The sequence below is a fragment of the Aythya fuligula genome, chromosome 2 (assembly GCF_009819795.1).
Source record: "Aythya fuligula isolate bAytFul2 chromosome 2, bAytFul2.pri, whole genome shotgun sequence".
Classification (NCBI taxonomy): Eukaryota; Metazoa; Chordata; class Aves; order Anseriformes; family Anatidae; genus Aythya; species Aythya fuligula.
This window is the reverse complement of record NC_045560.1, coordinates 88,898,092-88,923,465: the sequence shown is the minus strand read 5'-3', so window position 1 is coordinate 88,923,465 and position 25,374 is coordinate 88,898,092. Positions and strand designations below refer to the sequence as shown.

Sequence of the window (25,374 nt, the reverse complement as noted above, 5' to 3'; positions counted from 1 at the left end):
CCAAATCATTCTATGCTTCTATTTCTGAACGCATTTTCAAGGTTATACTTATGTTTTTGATTCCCCTCCCCTCCCACGCTCTCCCCCCAGCTTTTTCAGCAATCAGCTCAACTCAAAGACTTGCATAATATGACCTTGGTCTCTCACAGAATTTTGCAGGTTCCAGCCTTTTGTTTAGCATTTATTGAGGATGATGCATATGTTTACATCTACCCAATGGCATACCAGAGGGAGTTTTCTGGAAGATCTGTATGTTATTCCAAATAAAATTGTCATGTTATGGAATTTACACTCCAGATTTATCAGCTGTGACACTGGGCAAGGACCACCCATGGGCCTTTGTACTTGTTCCTACTTGCAGGTACTCTTAAATGTTTATCAAGTCTCACACTGGGACTCAAAGAATGTAAGTAAGGTCAGAATTTCTCAATTCATTGGCACTTAATTTAGATGAGAGTATTGTGGTGGGTTTACGTGGCAAGGTTTTGGTAGCAGGGGGCCATAAGGGTGGCTTCTGTGAGAAGAATCTAGAAGCTACCCCATGTTAGGTAAGGGCCCCACTGCTGACCAGAGCCAAGCCTATAAGTGATGTTTTTACCTCTGTGAGAGTATATGTAAGACAGGGGAAAAAAAAAAAAGCTGTTATATACACAGCAGCTGGGAGAGAGAGAGGAATGAGAAACAGCGTTGCAGGCACCAAGGTCAATGAAGAAGGAGGGGGAGAGGTGCTCTAGGTGCCTGAGCAGAAGTCCCCTGCAGTCTGTTGTGAGAACCATGGTGAAACAGGCTGTCTCCCTGCGGTCCATGGAGTACCACGGTGGAGCAGGGTTCCACTCTGCAGTCCGTGGAGAAGACCATGGTGGAGCAGGTGCACCTGCACCAACAGAGGCTGCGGCCTGTGGAAGACCCCTGCCAGAGCAGATTCCAAGCCAGACCTGTAGCTCGTGGAGAGGAGACCATGCAAGGAGCAGGTGACCTGGCAGGAGCTGCTGCCCATGGGGGATCCAGGTTGCAGCAGTTTGCTCCTGAGGGATGGACCTCGTGGTACGGACCCATATCTGGAGCAGTTCTTGAAGAGCTGGTGCCTGTGGGAAGCCCACGCTGGATCAGTTCAGCAAGGACTGCATCCCATGGGAAGGACCCCACAGCACAGGGGACGAGAGTGACCGAGAAGGAGTGGCAGAGAAGAAGCGCTGTAGACTGACCATAACACCCACTCCCCTGTTCCCCTGCATCACTTGGGGGAGGAGGTGGAAAAGGGTGGATGGGGGGGTAGGTGCTTTTGGTTTCTTTCCTTTGTTTCTCACTTCTCTAACTTGTTAGTAATAGGTAATAAATCTTACTGTCTCCCTATGCTGAGTCTGTTTTGCCCATCACAATAATTACTGTGCGATCTCCTCATCCTTATCTCAACCCTTGAGCCTTTTCCATCATATTTTCTTCCCATTCCTCTTTAAGGAGGGGGAGTGAGAGAGCGATTGTGGTGGAGCTCGGCAACCCATCCGAGTAAAACCACCACAAGTATGTATGTAGTTTAAATAAAATTTAAGGGAGTAATGCTGTCTGAATGTGACTAAGTTTAAGGCAACACAAATCCATGTAGTTGCATAGCTCAAGAATTCTTTGATCAAACAATTAATTTGGCTCATGAACTTTTCATTAATACCCCCTCTCTTGAATATCTCTTGAGAAAAGGCAATCCAGTGACTTGGGTGGCAGTAGTCTGCTCCCAACTGCCATTGTAATGATAGGTATAGTATCTGTTGTTGAGTGGCTGAAGTAGCTGTGAAGCAGAGCAGCTCACAGGTTACACCTCCCTCTCATGTAGGTGCAGTAAGTCTAACATTTTTGACATGTACTCTTCTTACTGTGCTGAGATGGCTGTCAGTCATCAGACTGTGCTGTCAGTCTGGCACCCAGCCAAGCAGATATCCTGGATTCGGCTAGGATAGAGTTAGTTTTCCTTCTAGTAGCTGATTTTGGATGCTGAGTTTGGGATTTAGTAAGAGAATAATGTTGATATCACACTGCTGTTTTAATTGTTGCAGAGCACTGCTTGCACTTAGCCAAGGACTTTTCAGCTTCTCGCTGAAAAGCCAGTGAGGAGGCTAGGGGTCCAGCCAAAGCTGGGAGGGGACAGAACCAGGACAGCTGATCCAAACTGGCCAAAGGGGTATTCCATACCATATGTCATTATGCTGAACAATTAATATGGGGTGGCTAGCCAGGGGGGGGGGACCAGCTGCTCAGGGATAGGCTGGGCATCGGTCAGCGGATGGTGAGCCATTACCTATGTGCATCACTTGTTTTGTACACATTATTACCAGTAGTACTATTATAATTATTATTTCCTTAATTTTATGCCCTAATAAACTGACTTTATCTCAACCCACAGGGTTTTATTTTATTTTATTTTTTTTCTGATTCTCTCCCCCATCACAGAGAGGGAGAAGGGAGTGTGAGCGAATGGCTGTGTGGTGCTTATCTGCTGGCTGGGTTACACCACAACTACAGGTAACTGATTCTTGGACTTTCTTGGATGTGATCACAAGTAGGCAGTCACTGTACATCTCTTCCATGCAGTAACCAAGTTATGTTTCTGACCTTTCTGGAAAACTTGGATGCAAGCAATCTAGTATGACATTCCATACAAATAAGAAATGGGTGATATTTACCTAGAGTTCACCAGTACAGTGTGTCTGAAATTAAGTGAACTTATATTTAAGGTTAGAACATTTCCATCATGGTGTTGTATCTTCATTTTCATCTTCCCCTGTGTTTGTTCTTATTGGTAGTCATGTGTCTTTTAATGAAGTATATCTTTCTGTTTTATTTAATTCTTCTGGATGACACTGCCAACTATTGGTCCACATTGTACTTTTCTAAGAAGCACTTTGGTACCCAAGTTTCCCCTATGAAAAGTATTACTCAAGTCTTCTGGAAGTTTTGAGGGGACTTTCTGCCATAAATTACTCAATGTACAATAAATAATTCAGATTATTTGCCCTACTTTTTCCCACGTGCTACATACATTTTATACTGTGGAACCTATTAACAGTATCAGAGTGCTAGTCTCACATGATTTTGTTCTAATGGTTCTGCTTATGTGTCATTAACTTTGTATACCACAATATTGCTCAGTGTTCAGCTCTGTTTTCAGTGGCTTTTCTGGTATAACCTCCAAGTACATTTCAGAATTATAGATTTCCAGTTCTCCTGCTCGTAAGTGTAGCCTGACTTTCTTGTTTGCAGATGAATGACTTCTGGCTTATTTGGCTTCTGGCTTCACATCCATAATTAAAATAGAAGTGTATATATATATATGTATATATATATATATATATATATATATATATATCAGTCTTGTAAGAAGTCTACTGAAAACTCCTGCATTTAATTATGAATGTGTGTTGCTGATTTTGTTGTGAAAAATCTATGAGTTTAATAACCTCATATATCACAGCACTTCCGAAATGGTGAAACAAAGAATGAGAGCCCCCCCTTTTTAGGTGGTATATAAGCACAAAAACACAGAAAGTTTTTCCCAAATAGCTTGTGAATAGCTTTTCCCAAATTTTCCCAAATATCAACAAATATTAATGAGAGGATATTAATTGTTACAGCCTAGTTAGGAAAGACGAGGCTGTATAGATAACAGTTTTATGGGGTCCATATAGAAGAGAGATAGATAATGTAACACATTTAAAATTCTTCAAATATTTTGAAATTTACCAGAGCCTGAATATTGTAATTAAAGTTACTCTCAGTGAACTAAGTTACACTCAGTGTTTATTTTCAGACAAAGAACATATTTTCTCAAAAAAAATGGTGTCTATGTTTTTCTACAGTCAATGAGAAGAGGGTAGCTTCTTGGATAGATACAACCTTCAGGACAAAAAAAGAATCAAGATTAGCTGGTAATGTGACTGTAGAGGCTTTAATAACTCAGATAAAATGCATATACCGAGTCACTAGTGATCAGTAAATTTTCTTGATTGGGAGGATTTACATTACCTAAATTTCCTGTGTTACTCTTAAAACATCTAAGCACTGCAATGGCAAATATAGATTACAGCAAAATACTTCAGGAATTTTATTTCCTTTAGTTTCTGCTAATTATGTCTATGAGAAATTTCATATGATAGTGACATACTGCTGAGACAGAAAGAAGTAAAACTCTTTCTCATGTTGGAAAGCATAATGGCAAAATATCTGAAGGCAAACAAGTGCTTAATATGTTAATATTCAATGATAGCTATAATCTCAAACTTTATCCAAATATTGTCCAAGTGATGAAAGAATATTCCTATCTGAGTGGAGTATTCCACTATATTTTAGTCTGAGTTTTCAAAGGGTTGACATGTTTCTGGACATAATCATAAAAGTTTAGTTTAGAAGGAAACCCAATAGGTCACATACTTCTTATTTTCACTCTGAAATAAATGAATAAATAACCCACCTGCCTGGAAGCCCTCTGAAGAGATGATGATCTTTTCCTTTCTTAAAATAGATACAAAGAAGAGCATAATAATATTCTGTTATTACCAGACACTGTGTACAGAGAGTAGTAATTGGCGTGTCCTGTAGTTCTGTTGTTGCCTAGCCTGCTTCTGTTCTCTATCTCACAGGAAAAATCTAGAGGTACCTATAAGAGCAGTGTGTTACAGAAAATAATAATCTGCAAAGGAAAAGCAAGGTAATAAATAAATAAATCTGTCATAATCTAATCAACTTTCTACTTTTATGAGTAATGGGGAACCATTCACTTTTATGACCTGGGGAGGGGGGCTAGAGACTATGCTGAAATATTATTTCATTGTGCTCTGATATTTGATCCACTCCTTAATCCTCTGTTCTGTGGTACTGTGGTAGTTTTTTGTTTGTTTGTTTGTTTTCTAAAATCTTCTAGTAAAATCTTGGGGGGGGGGGGGGAGGGGGGAACGTTCTTCTTTATAAAGATGGTGAGATATGAACAAGTTTAAGGAAACTGTTTTCTTTCTAATCCAGAATTTGGACTGTTATTTCAATAGTCATGTGTATATCACAGCAACATTTGTTATTCATATTATTATTTTAATAATTGGTGTCTCAAAAAGTAGTTCAAAGCAGCTAAAATGAAAACGAGAAATTCCATCATATCCCCAAATCTGTCATCTTTATATTAGATCCTAAATTTTGTCTTGATATGATAACGTTTCCCATATAATACCACCGAGATCAGAATGCCTCTCTCTAATCTTTTAAAAGACCTGGCTTTTAAAAGGTGGTTCTTGAAAAGTGAGCAACTCCCATGGACCTCTAAACCCTCTAGAACCGATTCCCAGTGGACTCTGATAAATAGTTCTCTGAGGAACACTTTTTTTTTTTTTTTCTTTCTTATAGTCCAGGGTGGCAACTCTGCTAACTTTTGTTGCCCTTACACCATAGACTGATATTCCCAGTCTATGTCTGGGAAGTTGAAATATCCCATAAGAACAAGGGCAACTGAACCAGAGATTTCCCATAATTGTTTATAGCATAGTTTATCCATGCTATTGTCCTGTGTGGGGCTGATATTAAACACCTGAGACAACATCTTAATCTCCTTAATCTTCACTCATAGGATCTCTATCACATCATCCCTAATGGCAAGGGCTGTACAGTCTAATCTCTCCTTTAAATGTTTTTTTAAATGTTACTATGTAAATCTCCACCTCAGCTGTCCTGCCTATCCCTTCTGAAAAACCACTAGCCCCCCATTCCAGCACTCCAGTCATGGGACTCATATCAAGTCTCATTAAAACCAATGGTTTCATAACTCTGGGAAAGGACCAAATTTACCAGTTTATCCTGCTTTTTCCTCATACTACATGTGAACACATTATACAAGCATTTCAGATATGCTCTGGATCCCACAGTGTTCCCTGGAGAGGCATAGATGCTCTAGCTAGCCTTGACACAGTCAGATGGTGCCTTTAGCTTAACCTCAGTGATCCTAATGGTATCCCCAAAATTAATTTACATGAAATTATGTGATACTTATAAATATTATACTTATAAATACAATACTTATAAATATTTAATAATAAATACAATACTTATAATCTTTTTTTTTTTTTTTACAAAAAGAAAATTACAAATCTATTTTTAATATGAATGTTTCATCAACATATATCGTTCCTCTTTCCACAATAAATAAGAAAGTTTTTTATGTTTTAAATGTTCCTTTGTTTGTTTGTTTGTTTGCTTTTATTTTTAGGGGGTAGAATTCCATTTGCAAAACAAGAATAAAGTATTTCCCACCCTACATATAGCCTGTGAATAACAAAGTACATAAAGCAAATCATAATGTTCCTTCCAAAGGACACTCCCCCACAACCCACACTGGTTCATTCAAAATTATTTTTACTACTGGTTATCTAGAATTAACTTACTTACTGTATTGTTATTTTGTTTCTAATAATTTTCCAAAAATGTTGGTAGCAAAGAACATGAAATTTTCTTTTTAAATGGCTTCTCCTTTACAGCTTCACCTTAATTAGAGAAATTCATACAGTAACAAAAACTGCAACTTTTTTTTTTTGTTGTTATGACATTAACCAAGATAAGTAAAAGAACAAACCTATACCTTAGGTTTACACTTATATCCTTATTATTTCCTCTCAAATTAAAACAAAGCAAACAAACAAACAAACAAAAAAAAAAAAACAGAAAAAAAAAAGTTTCATTTTAAGTAGAATAGTGGGAAAGAAATTAGTCATTTCATAGTAGAAAAGTGTGATCAGAGGGTCTAAAAATGTATGTTATGTATGTTATAAATGTACGTTGTAATATGTAATATATTTATGTATGTAATATATTTATATAATATATATATGTAATATATGTAAATATGTGTCACAATAGGTGGGTTTCATTTGTATTACAAGAGGTACATGCTGGGCTGATTTCCCAAACAATTAAAATTCTTGCCCCCACCTCATGTTTATCATATAATGTGAAAGCTATGCCTTTGTTAATTTTCCTCAGGCATATAACACTAATAATATTTAATTATCACCTCTATTTTCAACTTATATATATATATATATATTAGTTCACAAATTACTACATTTCCTTTGAGTTATAGCTATGTGAATAATGTATTTTTATATATATATATATATATATATTTTTTTTTTTTTTTCCCTAGGCCCTTTAGCACACTCAGTTCTCCTTATCTTCTCTTCTGTAGGTGAACAGACAACTTCAAAAAATACCCTGGACTGGAGTCAACAAGTCAACATGTCTTCTAATGAATAACACTTTGATCTTGCAAAGTCTTACTCTTGTGCTTAAAGACACTGAGCTCAGTGTGGCAACAGATGTGTTTGAAAGAAGGTATGTGAAAAAGCTTCTGCAGCAGTAAAGTATGAAGCCATGATAGAGCACTGAAACCAAAGGAGTAAAGAGGATGGCATTTGTGTTCTCATTTTATTTCAAGGAAGAAAATAACCAATCTTTTCTTCTTCAGATTAATAACTGTATAAAAACCAGTTCCACTATTGGTCTCTGTGTATGTCTTTGTATAGTGCACTTTCATCATTATCATGGTACATCCTAATAAATTGTGGAAATTGCTCATTCTGTTAACATATGCAGCTTTGCAAACTAATTTTGGAATAACAGTTTGACAATAAATAAATAAATAACTCCTAATGCTGTTTGTTTGGAATATGCTGTTGAATGCTTGAGAACCCTTTATAGCTATCAAAAATTACAATGACACTCACTAGGGAGGGTTTATAAAAGGTGATCATCTAAGATAATTTTTACACAAGGAAATACTAAAAGAAGTTTATAAAAATGAGCAACAGACCGCAATATGTAATTTTCTTAAGCAATAATAAATTGCCCATATAGAATTAATGATCTCTAGACATTTCTTTTAAAGGACTTGAAAAGAACTAATTAATGTAGCACATTTCAAGCTAAGCAAATTGCAATGATAAATGGGATTACTGGAAGCTATAAATGCAATTCGTAACTGAAGGAAAAGAGCAAAACATCATTCAGAACATTAAGGAATGCAATTAAGCAAAACATTTGGAAGTACTTAATTACATCTGCAGAGGATAGTTAAGTGAGATCTGATGCCTTGCATGAGGAGCAATATCAAATCTTCAGAAGATTGCTTAAGCATAAAGTAGACCATTTGCTGTCTGATTTGACATGCAAGCAAAATAGTCCTTTATTGATAACTTGTGCAAACAACTGAAAAATAAATTGTCAACTAGGTAATAAATACAAGTTTTCTTTTTGGTCCCAAAGTCTTTTGGTATAATGAATGTATACTGAAATAAATAATATGTAAGAAAATGGTTTCACTGTAAATCAACTGGACCTTGACTCCACAAATTGCAAAACAATATGGTCCCAATTAAGCAAAAGCTTTTACACTTACAAGATTTCATCAATTTCAGTTCACTTGCTATAACATTCTTCATTGAAGTTTGATCCTAGAACATCAATCTAACAGCTGCAACTTCTGAAGGCAGGTGTTAAATCATGCACACTCTGTGTCATATAAGCATAAACTGTTTTTGTGAAAGCACCAGAAAGTGAACAAGCCTTGGGTCTTGTTGGTATGGACTGGTTTGTTTTTGTGGTTTTCAGGATAAGCTTCCTCTAGAACAGAAAATCCATACTGAGTCTACATTTCAACTGGGAGAGTGAAGGTTTCATTTACAACTTTACTACTTGTGAGGATTAGGACATGGAAAGATCTGTTAGTTCAACCATATCTCTGCTTCTACCTGAGAAGAGAGATTTTGATCTCCTTATATGGCAGCTCAGGAATAAAGTAGCTTGTATCTGAAGGGCAAAGCAAGCTCACAGTGGGGTTAGATTCTGATTGCCTTTCTTCAATGTATTCCTAAACATTAGGCTGTCTGTAGAATCACGTTCCAGGTTCCAATTTTCCTGTTTTTCTTTAGCTATTTTCTGGTAGATGTTATGATTTGAGCAAGGTGAGTGTTTGTCCTTGGAGATATCATGATTGTAGTATTGCCAGGAGTAAATGGAATCACAAAATTAGATTAACTGTTTAGAATGTGGATTATCAAATAGAAAGGCAAAAAAAAACCATGAATCCCACCCCTTTGACTTTCTAAAATAATAAAGTAACACTTAAATGTATGTCAATTTGAAACTTTGCTGACATATTTTACATCTCAGATATCTGTGTTCTATAGCTATCATTTGCTTAGTAATGATATGAGTGGAATATTAAAAAAATATTATTAAAAAAAAAAAAAAAAGGATGTTGTCTACTTCCCTTGCAAGCCAAATTAACCCACATTTAATTTTTACTTCACTACAAAGCAAGTTGGACAGTTACAAGAGAGTGTTTTAATATATACTGTTTATATCTCCATAGCTTTCACTGTGTAACTGTTTAATGTCTTTTGGTGAGTATCTAACATAACTGTTTTTATGGGTCCTATTTGTTCCATTGTTGTAGTTTAACCTGGCTGGCAGTTAGGCACCACACAGTCATTCATTTGCCCTCAACCATCACTCTCTGTGATGGGGGAGAGAATCAGAAAAAAATAAAAACCTGTAGGTTGAGATAAAGCCGGTTTATTAGGACAGAAAATTAAGGAAAATAATAATAACGATAATAGTACTACTGGTAATAATGTGTACAAAACAAGTGATGCACATAGTAATGGCTCACCATCCACTGACCGATGCCCAGCCTATCCCTGAGCAGCTGGTCCCCCAACCCTGGCTAGCCACCCCATATTAATTGTTCAGCATAATGCCATATGGTATGGCATATGACCCCTTTGGTCAGTTTGGGTCAGTTGTCCCAGTTCTGTCTCCTCCCAGCTTTGGCTGGACCCCTAGCCTCCTCACTGGCAAGACAATGTGAGAAGCTGAAAAGTCCTTGGCTAAGTGCAAGCAGTGCTCTGCAACAATTAAAACAGCAGTGTGATATCAACATTATTCTCATCCTAAATCCCAAACACAGCACCATAGAAACTACTAGGAGGAAAAGTAACTCTATCCTAGCCAAAACCATGGCATCTATTGATCACATGAATAACATTACCATGTTATTGTTAGTCTTGTGACAAAGCATTTCTCAATAAGTGATGAATTCTAAGTTTAATATGATATATAAATGTGTTTCTATTTAATTTTAATTCCTCTTTGTGGAAACTGTTTTAACCAGTGCTCATATTGCATTTTATACTCCACTGTAAATGCTAAAAATAAGAAAATAAAGTAAAAGGGAAGCTAATTGGAAAAGTAGGGATATCTCAGAAGTACAACTGATGAAACAGCACTGTAGAACTAAAAGTATTTAAAAGAGTAATAACTATTTCAAAAAATCAAAGATTATATGAACAGAGAAAACATTTTTTTGAGAATATTATTATCTTATCAAAACAGTTCAGGGAGTGAAAAAGTCTTCTATATTTATTATCTGTATACATATACATATATATATATATATATATTTGCTGTTCTCACCTCAAAGATAACTTCCACAGGAGGAGTTCATTAGGAATGACTAATGTTATGGAAAAAATGGCTTTATATTATTGTGATACAGCAGTCTAATGAAGAGTTTGAATGAGATTTAATTTAGAAAGATGTGTTCAGTCTTAGAGGTGGGGGCTTTAAATATTGCCACACCTTGTGACATTGCCTGTTCTTTCTCTAACGCTTCAATATTTCATTTCTACTATACTGGATAACTGAAGCACACAAAATGAGAAGACCCCTCCCACCCACTCCCACATTTTTATTTTATTTTTTTTCCTGTCTTGCTTTTAAGCCTGTCCAATTCCCCACTTTAGCTGGCAGCACAGCAGTCTAGTATATCAGGATGGGAGAGAAACAGCCACGCCTTACAGCACCACTTGAACTGTTTAATGGCTTTGCCATTAAACATGAAGAACCCCTTGGGTTCTTTCCTATATAAAGAAGAACCATGTTTTTCTTTATAGGAGAGCTTGTGATAAGGTCACCAAGAAGAATCTTTTTCAGTTTGTCCACCATGTCTGGCCATTAAAGAACCCTTCGCACAGCTACTGGGATTGATATAAGACTCTATATCGGTATCAATGAAATGGTATTTTCTACTCCAGCAAAAAAAGGGGAAGAGGTATTGGTTTCCGTATCTCTTTCTGGTTAGATTGGAAGGAAAATGTGATTTTGTATAGAAATTTCCTCTGCTAGAATATGTTAAGATACAGTACTCTTCATGCTAGAAACATAGTGAAGGTGGTCTAATAGTAGAGGAATATTCCTTACTTTTGTTGGAAAGTGACAGATTTAGAGAAGGGCAAAAATAAAAGCTGTCAAAAGTGTAAACTGCTCACTATCAAGACTTCCAAATGTTACAGTATCTATCTAGAAATTAAGTTTCTTATATATAGAATTTACAAACAGTTTTTCTGAAAAGGGGTGAAAATCACAAATGGATCTTCTCTGTTTTCTAGTGTTTACATCTTCAGGTATGACTATAAACTTACGCAAAACAATGGGCATGCAAGGAGAGTTTCCAGAAGAATTGCAAGTCCTCAGAGTTGTTTTTTGCTTTAAGATTACGTATCCTAATTTCCTGGGAAATTCTGAATGTAGTGTGTGGGATCAAAATGAGGCAAGATTACACAGTATAATGTAAAAATATTTAGGTGTTCTTGACATAATTGACAAGTGGTATCTTTGTAAACAAACAAGTGTAACTCTGATGTTAAGTGCAGCAATATTTTTCTATTGATTAGCTCTGCCCCAAAGTATTTATATCACAACCTTTGTTTTACTCTGCTGTAATGAGTTAGCTTTTCTTTACTCTTCATACTTTAGTGTATTTGTATATTTATACTTTTTTTTTTTTTTTTTTTTTTTTTTTGGGGGGGGGAAGGGGGGGATGGGAGGGAGTAGGAGGAGAGGAGTGGGGCTTTTTAAAGAGTCCTGAAAAAATATTGTGTAAACCTTCATGGACTTCTGACATATACTGTTCAGACCAAATAATCAGGGCTTTTCCTGGGGCTATGTAGGTAGGTTAGGTTCAAAATGTTACTGTGTGACTACTGCTACAGCAGATATTATGGAAATTAAAACACTTGAATGAGTATGAATGCATTTCATAGGGCCCACAAAGTGCTAAATGTGCATCAGTAACTATTTATAAAAATTATGCATTTTTTTTGTCTGACCCAATATATGGGTCAGACATATATTTGTCAGACATATATATTTGGACTTATTTGGAACCAGAGAAAAATGGTCATCAGATCTTCACTTTTTATTTCAACCCATGTAATGTAGGCAGATTGGAGTCAGATTGATCATTCATTTTTAATGACTTAGTTTGCTAATTTTTCCCAGTTTTTGTTTTCCACTTAAATTTCTTTCATGGTCTGAAGAACCTGAAAGCATATTCCCTTTATTCAATAAAGAGTACAGTAAGTAGTAGTTTGGTCAGCCTGGTATTTCTTTGAATTTCTTTAATTTCAGCTATCATTAGCAGAGAATTCATTTTCTCCTGCAGTCACATTTATAGAGCTGGAGTTTAGATGTCTTCTTTGTCTAATTGGTATTATAATTCACAGCCAGTCAGCTTCTTAGTATTTCATTTTCCCATTTTCAAATTGTGGAAAAACACACATAACAATAATGGGCTGAAATTTTTATGTCAAAAATTGTATGTTATAGTGCTTAACTAACAATGATTATTCTCTCTAAAGAATTTTTCCTCATTTACTGGGGAAGAAATTGCTAATATTAAGCTGACTATTTTTTTACATAGGAAAAGAAGCTCTGAAATTTATTCACAAATTGATGTCCTATTTCTCTCTCCTTTGTGGACATCCCTTTCTTTCCCACTATGTTCTGGTTTAGTCTTCTCCTTTCACCCAAATAAAGATTAGCCTATAGTCTTACTTCCTTCAGTTTCCCTCCTCCTATACATTTCTGCTATGCCTATTCACTGTGTAGTCCAAGTTTCTGCTTCTCAATCCATGTCTATGTAACTATGCACCAAACTCTATCTCCACTTTGATACATACTCTAATTTCCTTGTTCTATATTTGTATTTGCTCCTGCACCTCCTATTCTTTTTCTTCACTGAGTATAAGTAGTAATTTTTCTTGAGAAGGTGGTGTTAAATATGCTGGCATACTTGACTCCAGCCTGATTTTGAATAAAATACTGAAGTCTTCCCTATTGAACAAGACATTCCAATATACTATCCAGTCTGTGTAAAGATTATTATTTTTTAAATTTTATTTTTTTAGTCTGTCTTCATCACAGTTTTTGTTATATCTTCATCATTCAGATTTAAAACTCCTTAAGAAAGGAACCTCTTCTTGAGACCTCTTGCTCAGAGTTGTGTTGTGTACATTTACATTGTTCTATAAATGAATGTGTATATAACATGAGGCTTATCTTTCTAGGATTAAGTAAGTATTGCCAAAGGTTGTACATAAAATGTACAGTATGAAAACACATGTTTCAAGATGCAATAAGACTAATCATTAAGTGAAAAAATATATATATATATATGTTTGAGCAATTGTTAACCTGTGCAGATAATGGTAATGAATTTGAGTACACATTTGTATTTAATTTAAAAAACAAATGCAAGGAAATTTGTCAAGATGAATTCTGTGAATAACTATTACTATAACTATTATTTTATTCATTTATATAACTATTATTTTTTTAATTTAGGGTTTTATTTATTTCGATTTTTTTTTTTTTTTTTTTTTTTAGTATATGTGAAAAGTATCAGATTGACAAATGGAAAATGAATTTACTATCTAAGTATTTTGTCTGGCAGAAGCAGATGGTTAATTCTACTTTGTCAAGTATAAGTTGTTGGCTATTAGTTCTCTATTCCCCATGCTAAGAAGGATAACATTTTAACAGTGATGTATCTGCCTACTCAGCTGGAAATTTAAGGCAACCATATTGTCACTAGTTGTTAAATCACTAAACCGTTTTGGTTTTAAACATGAAGGTGTGATACAGAACCACTTCTACATGCTTAACTGACATGACAAAGTGGTAATCAATACATATTTTTCCACCTAGAAATTATAACACATCTGCTAGCAATTTGTCTTGATGTCCAGTGATGTATTCAGTCATAAACCTTTCCTGATACTGTCATGAAGAGTATGAAGGTCATTTCAGCATGTTGTGGGAGACTTTACATTTTTTCATACATGTGTCATCTTAAAAGGGAATCATAATGAAATGGAAAAAAAAAAAAAAAGGCTTTTGACACTGTTTCCCACAGCATTCTCCTCAAGAAACTGGCTGCTCTTGGCTTGGACTGGCATATGCTCTGTTGGGTTAGAAACTGGCTGGGTAGCTGGGCCCAAAGAGTCATGGTGAATGGAGTTAAATCCGGCTGGTCACTAGTGGAGTCCCCAGGGGCTCAGTACTGGGGCCAGTCCTCTTTAATATTTTTATCGATGATCTGGATGAGGGGATCGAGCGTACCCTCAGTAAGTTTGCAGACAACACCAAGTGCTTGTATTGATCTGCTTGGGGGTAGGAAGGCTCTGCAGGAGGATCTGGATAGGCTGGACTGATGCGCTGAGGTCAACTGTATGAAGTTCAACCAGTCCAAATGCTGGGTCCTGCACCTGGGGCACAACAATTCCAAGCTGGGAGATGAGTGGTTAGAAAGCTGCCTGGTAGAGAAAGACCTGGGAATATTGGTTGATAGTCAGCTGAATATGAGCCATGGGTGTGCTCAGGTGGCCAAGAAGGCCAACAGCATCCTGGCTTGTATAAGAAGCAGCGTGGCCAGCAGGTCTAGGGAAGTGATCGTTTCCCCCTGTACTCAGCTCTGGTGAGGCCACACCTTGAGTACTGTTTTTGGCCCCTCACTACAGGAAGGACATGAAGGTGCTCGAGTGAGTCCAGAGAAGGGCAACAAAGCTGGTTAGGGGTCTGGAGAACAGGTCTTACGAGGAGCAGCTGAGGGAGCTGGGTTTGTTCAGCCTGGAGAAAAGAAGGCTCAGGGGCGACCTTATCGTTCTTTATAAGTACATTAAAGGAGGCTGTAGTGAGGTGGGGGTTGGTCTAGACTCCCACATGCCTAGTGACAGGACAAGGGGGAACAGGCTAAAGTTGCACCAGTGGAGGTTTACATGTAGGTTGGATATTAGGAAAAACTTCTTTGTTAAGCATTGGAATAAGCTTCCAACCTAGATGATTCTGTGAAAGGGCAAGATAAATTTTTTCTGTCATTGTTGTGTGTTTTCATCACTTTAAAGAATATCTTTTGTCTCTTTTGAATGAGAATAACAATTACTTTTTTGGTTTAGAATTTCCTTTCAGGAGCTCTGCTTGAAAAAACAGCTTTTAATGAAAGTTAAAACACGTAATAAGGATGCTATTAATATAACTGGTTGTCATAAACTTTTATTTATTTATTTTACATGATAGTAGTCAGATCTTTCTCATTATTACTCTGTTAACCTGAAATAGAAAATGGATCTTATATCCTCTCACTCTATAGCAACTGTGAATGAATGTTTCACTGGGCTATGTTGCAAATCTAATTTGTTTTGTCTGATGCTATTTTTCTTTTTTTCAGTACTAAAGAGACCTTCTTGATATTTTTTATGCATTATTCTCTCCCTTCCTTCCTCCATTCCTTTTACCACTTTATTGGAAAAAAAAAAAAAAAAAAAAAAAAAAAAAAAAAAAAAAAACTTGTGTAAAGTCCCTTAGGAATCTTTACCTTTATAATGGTCTCTTTATACTGCTTTCATTAAAGCCACTGGAAAGGCAGCAATTTCAGAAGTGCAGAGTGTGAAGTTGATGCTGAATTTGTTCTGAAGGTTTTTGACTCTTTGTCTGCTACCTCCAGGGCTGAGTCTATATAAAGACTCAAGCATTTTTGTTGTTGGCTTTCAGTCCATAATGTTAGTGTCTTACAACTCACACACAACTCATACTCTAAGAGTAGAAGTAACTAATTGCTGAAGTGCCTTGGACTCCATTGGATCATGCTACCATTCTAATCACAGCAAATATCAACTGGAAAAGTAAAATCAAGTAAAAGGCAGTCAAGCAATACCAAACAAATGGGAGATGGTACACCTAAATGTACTTTTTTGTTTGTTTGTTTGTTTGTTTTTGGCTGAGAGGTTGCACTGAGAGTTCTGCTCTGAAATTTTGAGCTTCAGGATTAAGAAGTGTTTCTCTGATGTGTGTAGTTACTTCAGCGATTCTGGCAAATAGCTTTTTCAGCAACACAGAGATGAAGTCTGCTTTCAGAATATTCTGAGATTTTCTTTATTTCACGTATATGGTCCGAAGTCAGAAAATATATAGTTAATTTTTATAACTTGTAAAATCCTGTTTTTGTTTTCTGTTTAGTAAATATTTATTTTCCTGTGCAGGATTTATCAGATCATCAGTACTTCCAGATTCACAACAAACTTGACACTCATATTTCTCTTGGCATTTTAGACTCAAGTTAGTTAACATTTTTATAGGCAAAATTATTACCACTTTATGAGCTGAATTTCCTCATCCCTTGAACCTATTTTAGCTTCACTTCATACTGGAGAATATAAGTGGATAAGGTTGCAAAATGAAAACATTCAATTTGTTTTTAAGGGCAAAATGAAATTCATAAATGCTGTTGAATTGCAGTATTAATACAGAGCTCCATTTGAAGGAAAATATGTGGCAGAAAGCCCTTAGGACCACTTCAAGATGCTAAATTACACTGAATAATAATTATTCTATAAATGTTACTGTGTGTGTTGTTATGCTGGCTAATGTTGTCTTAGTGATACAGCAATCCCTCAACTATCTGTATCTGTGTGTTGTGTTATATTTAAATTGTAAGCAAACAGGGTCAGGTCTCTGTGGTGTGGTGACATTCCTAGCAAAATAGGGGTTGGTTGGAGTAAGGTGCTGAAGTGCTACCCCAATTCAGATGTTATTTGTAATAAATGATCTATCAGATCATTGAGAAGATGCCTAGGGAATGCCTTGACTAGGTTAGTTGCTCTTAGTAGTCCTCCAAAGTCTAATCTCTTTCTGTCTTCAAAAGCATTTCAGACAACTGCAGACATCAGAACCCAGATTGCCAACAATAACAGCAGAAAGTATATTACTGTCTTTACATCTTACATTATACAGAAAATGTAATAAAATTGTTATCTGTTATATTTGGTTCAGTTTCTCCAGTGTCTGTACTTTACTAAGGTGTTTTACCATATCCCAATTGTTAAAAATAACAATTTTTGTCATTCATTCTACATGTATTATTAAAGAATGATGCTGAGGATATAACCAAGATGAAAGACCATTTTTTTTTTTGGTATTAAAATATAGGAGAAGTGAAACAAATTTCAAAATACATCTAAGCTATATTCTTAATGTTTTTATCACCCAAATAGCATATCCTTTAAGATTTCAGTTCACGGAGATGTATACTCTTGGTTATTTTCTCTTAAATGTTCTTTATCTATAATGTTCCTGTGCCAGTTCTTTCAGTCCCCTGAATCTTTGATTTGTGATGATGTACGTGTTGTGCAATATATCTTTTCTTGCCCCACTTGAGAGAAGTATCTCATTAAGGAAAAATCTTTTTTTTTTTTTTTCACTTTTTAAAATTTAAATATAGTATAAATCAAGGTAAATTCTTGCAGAATTAAGGAAAAAAAAAAAAAAAACTGTTCAAGGTTTAAATTCTTCCTTTTATATTTTGTGGGAATCTTAGAAAAATGCTGGATATTTGCTCAGCTACACTGAATTTTGCAGCAAATATCTCCTGTAATCTGTTTTACCTGTCTTCTGATTCTGTTTCAGGTAGCAGGTAGCCTATGTCTGTAGAAAGATTCACAAATTTTAGCATAATAGAAAACACTGTTATCTCTATTATAACTGAAGAGTTCATGTAGAATGGAGTTTTTTGTCATTTAATGTGCATAGCTGCACTCTCTTGACTCCAGATGGCTAGGACAAATACTTTCTTTTACAGTCCCCTTACCTAAGAAACCCCAAGGGGTCAGATGGGACAAAAATAAGACAAATCAGATATGTAACTTTGTTTCTGGTTGAAATGTTTTGGAATGAAAATCAAAATTGTCTCTGCAGGTTTACTTCGTATTCAAACTTCAGATAACTGGTTGGCTTAAAGAAAAATCTAAGTAATAGATAGGTACTGAGGCAACATGCTGATTCACAAACATTAAATATCTTGGCTTTTGAAATTTTCAGTTGATTATTAATCTACTTCACCCAAGTAGTAATAACATCTTAAAATGTGTCTTTTTAATGTTACACCTTTGGCAGACAGTATAATGTCAGAAGTAAACACATCAATGCCAATAATGCAAAACAACATTCATTTTGGAAAAAAGATCAAAAATAACACAGTGGTCTGATGTGGTCTAATGAATTTCCTAGATGGATATTTTCAATCTAGAAGAACAATCTTCATGTTATAACTTCACATTTTGGTTTACAATATTATTTGCTGACAAGATTTTTTTTTTTATTTTTTTATTTTTTGTAATTTTCACGTGACAGAAAAGTGACCTACAGTTATTTATGTAGGTTGAAGTTAACAACACATCTATTCCAAGACCTAGAATTGTAAAAGAAGCAATTAAAAAGTTACACAATACATACTTGTTGCAGGAAGAACGACCGAAAACACGACAGACACTAGTATGGTCAGATCACGCTCTCCCTTTATTACCCGAATAGCCTGACTTTTAAAGTGAACTTAACAGGGGCGGATAGTGTCTCACACAAGATTATTGGTCAAAAGCACTCAGACAAACAACTGCATGAAAACAACCCCACCTGCAAGAAAACAACACCCTTGTGATTAGCAGTCACGTAGACCTTGTCCTTGAAGCCAGCTGCTGGCAACAATATTTTTCTAAATTCCTCAATTGGGCGATGTGGGAACACTGTCATGGGAACTTCTCATAGTTGTCCTGGTAGCTTGGTTTGCTCAGCTGCAGCAAGCCATGGGATCTTTGCTGTTTCAAAAATCCCTCAACATATACTTTTTTTTGAATTAATTTTGTAGCACTATTGTAATGTCTAGCATTAAGTTACCATACAAGAATAATAATAAAAAGAAATCAATTTACTCATTATTAACAGGAGCCTATAACATTATTTATAGGCTCCCTCTTGGAAAGTAACGCTACTCTCAGGAGTATAAACACTGGTAACTAAGATGGCCTAAATGGCCACTGCCATTAAAGTTGTTCACACTCTGCCAGTTACATTCTCTTCCTCTTCCCCATCTCCTATGTTAGAATTTTTCTCAGTAGTGCAGAACAGCAGTCTTGTAATTTTTCTTATTGTACAATGAATTAAATGCAAATGACAGCTTTTCAGCTGTTGAAAAATCATTAATAATATCTTTTAATTTCCTAGAGAAATTATATCCACTGGATGAAGTCTATTTTCTGTCAAGTTTATTCATGTGATTTCTTGTCTTTCTGAATTGATCAAGAATATTGTCACTCCATGTTTTCAGAGAACCACAGAAACCATGTTTGGAAGGGTGCTCTGGAAGTCATCTGGTCAAAACGCTATTTTACTACAGTAGATCAGCTCAGCTGTGGCTGCACCATTCAGAGTCTTAAATTTCCAAGAATGGACATTCTTAACTTCTGCACCTGGTCTAGTTCTACGTGATTCTCCTAGTAAAGAAGTTATTTGCTAATGTTCAGGCTTAATGTACCAAGTTATCTTTTGTGGCCAAAGTTACTTGGATATTGAGCTGGGCCAGAAATCTGTCCTGAGAACGAATGGGGTGAATGAATTTTCAGTGGCACATATCAACTGAGAATCTTTTCCTTAGATCAGGAGGGAAGCTTGCTGAATATGATGTTAAATGCTGTAGAGATCAGCAAGAATATAATCTGTATGATTAGTAGTGGATTTCATAGAGCTGTATAATTACTTACATTGGAAAAGACCTCCAAGATCATCGAAGACAGCCATCAAGCTGATGTACCAAGTTCCAGCAGTAAACCAGGTTTCTTAATGCGTTAGTGTTATTTCACAGAGTCATAGAATTATTTGAATTAAAAGGCACTTTAAAAATCATTTAATTCCCCCCCACCCCATGAGTAGTGACTTGTCCAACAGGGTCATGTCCTTCTTATGTTGGGGGTCCCCCACAGTACTCCAGGTGGAGTCTCACTCGAGTGGAGTAAAGTGGGTAGAATCATCTCCCTCAGACTACCTGCTGGTCATGCTTCTTTGGATGCAGCACAGGACATAGTTGGCTTTCTGGATTGCAAGTGCACATTGACATCTCATGTTAAGTTTCTCATCAACCAACATCCCAATGTCCTTCTCCTCAGGGTTGTTCTCAGTCCTTTCTCTGAACAGTTTGTGCCTGGGATTGCCATGACTCAGGTGCAAGACCCTGCACTTGCCCTTGCTGAACTTCATGAAGTTTGCACAGGCCCACCTCTCAAGCCTGTCAAGTTCCCTTTGAATGGCACCCGTTCCCTTCAGCATGTTGACCACACCACACAGCTTGGTATCATCCTTAAACTTGCTGAGGATTCACTCAATCCCCTGGTCCATGTCACTGACAAAGACGTTAAACAGTGCCGGTCCAATACCAACCCTCTGAGGAACACTATTTTTCACTGGTCTCCACCTGGATATCGAGCCATTGACCTTAATTTTCTGAGTGCAACCATCCAGCCAATTCCTTACTCACTGAATGGTCCATACATTAAGTCTATATCTTTCCAAGATAAAGAGGAGGATATTGTGGGCGATACTGTCAAATTCTTTGCATGAGTCCAGGTAAATGATGCCATTTCCTCCTCCACCAGTGTTGTAACCCCATATTTCCTTAGAATGTGCCTTATTGGACCAATTGCTATTTACAGAATTAAGTGTAAAAATCAGATAGGAAAACAATTTTCTTCTTAACTAGAGAATACATCATGAATTTCCGTCAAGCCATATTTTCATATCTCTAATGCACCAACTCTTAAACTTAAAGGAAGAAAGCAAAATACAAAAACAATGTGAATACATAAATGGGACTTAGAATAAGTGATATAGTTACATCTTTACACAGAGAAATTTAGACAGCATTCATAGGGATCAGTTTGAAGTGTCTTGTATGACACTAGTCATGTGTTTCATAAGACTAATGCTCAAAACATTCCTTGAATCAATGGGGATCCTATGTATTTGTTCATGTTCTAAATTTCTATAATTGTCATATGATTATTTTATGAGGTAAAATTTAGTTTAGCTAGTATAAAGCTATGTTTACTTTGGAAAAAAAAAAGTATTATTTTTAAGCATATGTAAACATGCATGTACATGTGCACATACGGAGCAAGAAGTTATCATTAAATAAGCTTCATTTCCTAGATTTATTGTACATACCTGGTGTTTACATAAGAAAATATATATTTGTATATTTACATTGTGTTTGTGTGTGTAGAGAGAGACTGTGTGTGTAGAGACAGTATGTGTGTGTGAGTAAATATAGTCTTTCTTCATATATGCATCTGTTCACCTATCCATCTATCATTATCATTGTAATATTCTGTCATTTGCTAAGACTATCCAGTACTATCCATGTTTTTTTCTTCTTCCCCATGGTAAAACTATAAATTGAATACCCTTTAATCTAACAACTACTTGTAAAATTTAAATGAGAAATTACGTTACCTTTGTTTAATAGATCTATTTTTGGCTATGTCCTGGACTTAGTATTGTTCTAAATGGAGCGTTGCCCAGTAACCGCATGTTTATTGGTTGGATATTATCTCAGCAGCTAAGGAAGTTTTCCCTTTTCTCCCTTTATGGGAGTTAAACCAATACCAGAAACATTTTTTCTCAGTTCATTTAAATCTAGGTACACCTGAATGATTTTTAAAGCCGTGTCCCTAGTAATAGTAATAATACTACAGTGCATTTTATACCTTGCTGCTGGTTAACTTTAGAATGGACCTTGTGATGTTCATAAAGTCATAGAATATTTGAGTTGGAAGGGACCCAAAAGGATCATTGAGTCCAACTTCTGTCTCCCCAAAAGACCACCAAAAAATAAAAAATAAAAAATAAAAAAATAAGTTCATGTGTCTAAGAGCATAGTCCAAATGCTTCTTGAATTTCACTGGGCTCAGTGTTGTGACCACTTCCCTGGGGAGCCTGTTCAGTGCCTGACCACCCTCTTGGTGAAAAACCTTTTTCAGATATCTAGCCTGAATCTCTCCTGTCACAGTCTCAAGCCATTCCCTTGTGTCCTGTCTCTGGTTACCAGAGAGAAGAGATCAGTGCCTGACTCTCTGCTCCCCCTCTTGAGAAGTAATAGATCTTAATGAGGTCTCCCCTTCAGTCTCCTCTTCTCCAGGTTAAACAATCCAAGGGACTTCAGCCACTCCTCATATATCTTCCCCTCTAAACTTTTTACCATCTTTGTTGCCCTCCTTTGGACACTCTAACAGTTTTCAACAATCTTTCTTATACTGTGTTACCCAAAACTGTACACAGTAATCAAGGTGAAGCCACACCAGTGCAGAGTAGAGTGGGGCAATCATTTCTCTTGACCAGCTAGCAATGCTGTTCTTGACGCATCCCAGGACATAGCTGGTCCTCCTGGCTGCCAAGGAACATTGCTGTCTCATGTTCAGTTTGCTGTTAATTAAAACCCCAAGTTCTCTTTCTGCAGGGTTGCTTTCCAGCATCTTATCCCCCAGTCTGTACTTATAACCAGGGTTGCCCCTCCACAGATGCAGAATTCAGCACTTGCTCTTATTAAACTTCATATTTTTGGTGATTGCCCAGCTCTCTAATTTGTCCACATCTCTCTGCAAGTCCTCACCACCTTTGGCAGAGCCAACTGCTCCACCCAATTTGATATCATCCATAAACTTGCTCAAAAAACCCTCAAGTCCTTCATTCAAATCATTTATGTAAACATTGAAGAGGACTGGCCCTAAAATGGAGCACTGGGGAAACCCACTAGTGACAGGTTGCCAGACTGATGTAACTTCATTTACATCAGTCCCTTTAACCTGCCAGCCAATTGTTTGCTACTTAGAGAGATAGTAACAAATGCTTTTCTGAAATCCAGAAAGATTACATTGATAGATTCCTTTAGTCAAGTAGTTGGGTGATCTTGTCGTAAAATAAATTAAGTTTGTTAGACATGAACCTAGTGAACCATTGTCAGCTCTGAACAATGACTGTGTTGTCCTTTAGGTGTTTTTCAATAGCTCCCAGGATAATCTTCTCCATAATTTTACCAGTCACTGAAATGAGGCTTATAGGCCTGTAATTTCCAGGATCTTCTTTCTTGCCTTTCTTGAAAATTATGACCACGTTTGCACACTTCCAGTCAACTGCTACCTCTCTGGTTTCCCAAGACAAATAATTGAGAGAGGTCCTGCAATGAGATCAGACGGTTCTCTCAGTGCTATAGGATGAATCTCATCAGGCCCCATGGCCTTGTATGCATCCATGTGGAGCAACAAATCCCACACAAGTTTGGGGTTAACCGGGAATTTATCATTCCCACAGACACAGTCCTCCAACTGAGGGCATCTGGGGTCCCAGAGCTGGTTTTGAAGACAAAGGTGAAAAATTAATTAAATGTCTCTGCTATGTCTATGTTCCTGTTTGTTAGGTGACCATTCTCATCAAGTGTCGGATGGATGTTTGCCCTGGTCCTCCTTTTCCTGTTAAAAACTGTTTAAAAACTTTTTTATTGCCTTCCATGCGCTGGCCAGCTTCAACTCTAAATAAGCTTTGGCTGCACAGATTCTTTCTGTAGAAAGGTGAGCAGCATCCCTGTAGTCCTCCCGTGTTGCCTGACCTTGCTTCCAGGGTCCATACACTTTTTCAGCTTAAGCTCTTGAAGATCCTTGCTCAGCCAAGCCAATCTTCTGCTCCTTCTGATTGACTTCTGACATTTTAGAATGGCCTGTTCCTGTCCTCTTAGAAGACGGTGCATAAAAACTGACCAGCACTGACCCTAATATTAGTTCTGTCTACAAGTACATTTCTACAAAATTTTCTGGTAGTTTTAGTTTTTAGATGAATTCCCTGATCAAATTAAATAATTTGTAGTAAATAATGTCAGTAAATAATCCTCAAAAACAGATCAGCCTACTTGCAATAATGTGTTTTGCAGATTTCTTTTTCTTGTTTTCTTCCCTGGAAAAGCAATGGAGAGAGATCATATTGCCTTTGCTGAAACTATACTCATTTACCAAGGAATAATATTAGTAGGAAAAAGTATTAATTTACTTTTTGATATATAAGAAGAAAATGGAGATATTAGCTCTTTTTATTTTTTCAGACAAAAAAAAATAATGCAATACTTTTTCCTCTGCTCTTTATCTATGTTGATGCCTCAAAATGACAGAGGAACAGAGACAACATAATTGAAAAAAAAAAAAATCAAACAACAAATAAACAAACACACACACACACACACACACACACACACACACACACACACACACACACACACTTTCTTTAGAACTTCTTCATTAGTTAACCATTGTTGTACTCTGTACTGCTGACTGACCAGTTGTGGAAAGCCCATTGTCCTTTCCATCCTCTGGAAAGGGTAGACTGAGGTGTAAAGTAATTCAGGCCCAGCTCAGACTGAAACAAATCTAGCCCAAGGGATTATTAGGGTAGGGCTGGGAAAAACTGAGTTGGAAAAAAAAAAAAAAAAGGCTCTAAATTGACTGCTTGATTGATTAGCAGTGGGGAAGAGGTGAGGTCCCTGTATCTCAGCAGGATATAGGCTGGACCTCTAGCTTCTTCAACGGCTGCTTATCAGGCTGTCACAATTGTGAGGCACTGCTCCAGGTCATACTGATCAAGCAAACCTGCCTTTTTATGCAGTTGATATGAGCTGCTTCTCCGTTTGTGATCAGCTATCCAAGAACCCTGACGTTTATCCTCTCAGTCTTAGGAACAATGAATCCTCAAAAAACATTTTAGTGATTTAAAAACAAACAAACAAAACCCATCAACTCAAATCCTCAAGAGAACACTAGCTCTTGCTTTTCCTCTTATCCTACTGTATTTTTTTCTTATTTGCTGGGCAGTACAATTTGTATACCACTTTCCAATGATAGCAGCATATATATATTTTTTTTTAATGCAAAACCAATATTACAGTACCATTAAACTACTAAGATTTAAAAAATCAATGGAACTCATGCATATAAATTCCTGGGTTTTGCACAGGAAAAAGCAAAACAAAACAACAACAACAAAAAACCTCTTAACAACAGTTGTTCTACATGCTCTCTGTTGGAGTAAGTTGATGGCTATTACTAATGTTTATGAAAAAAAAATTAGAAGATTTCTGAGTATGGCTTTGAA

The 25,374-nt window shown here is 36.5% G+C and overlaps 1 long non-coding RNA gene across 1 annotated transcript; it reads left to right on the top strand.

Moving 5' to 3' along the window:
* The first annotated feature begins 2,448 nt into the window (after positions 1 to 2,448).
* Positions 2,449 to 7,610, top strand: LOC116486545. Its single transcript, XR_004252971.1, has 3 exons — positions 2,449 to 2,514; positions 4,629 to 4,696; positions 7,214 to 7,610. It is a non-coding gene; the product is annotated as an uncharacterized LOC116486545 (long non-coding RNA).
* Positions 7,611 to 25,374: the final 17,764 nt, after the last annotated feature.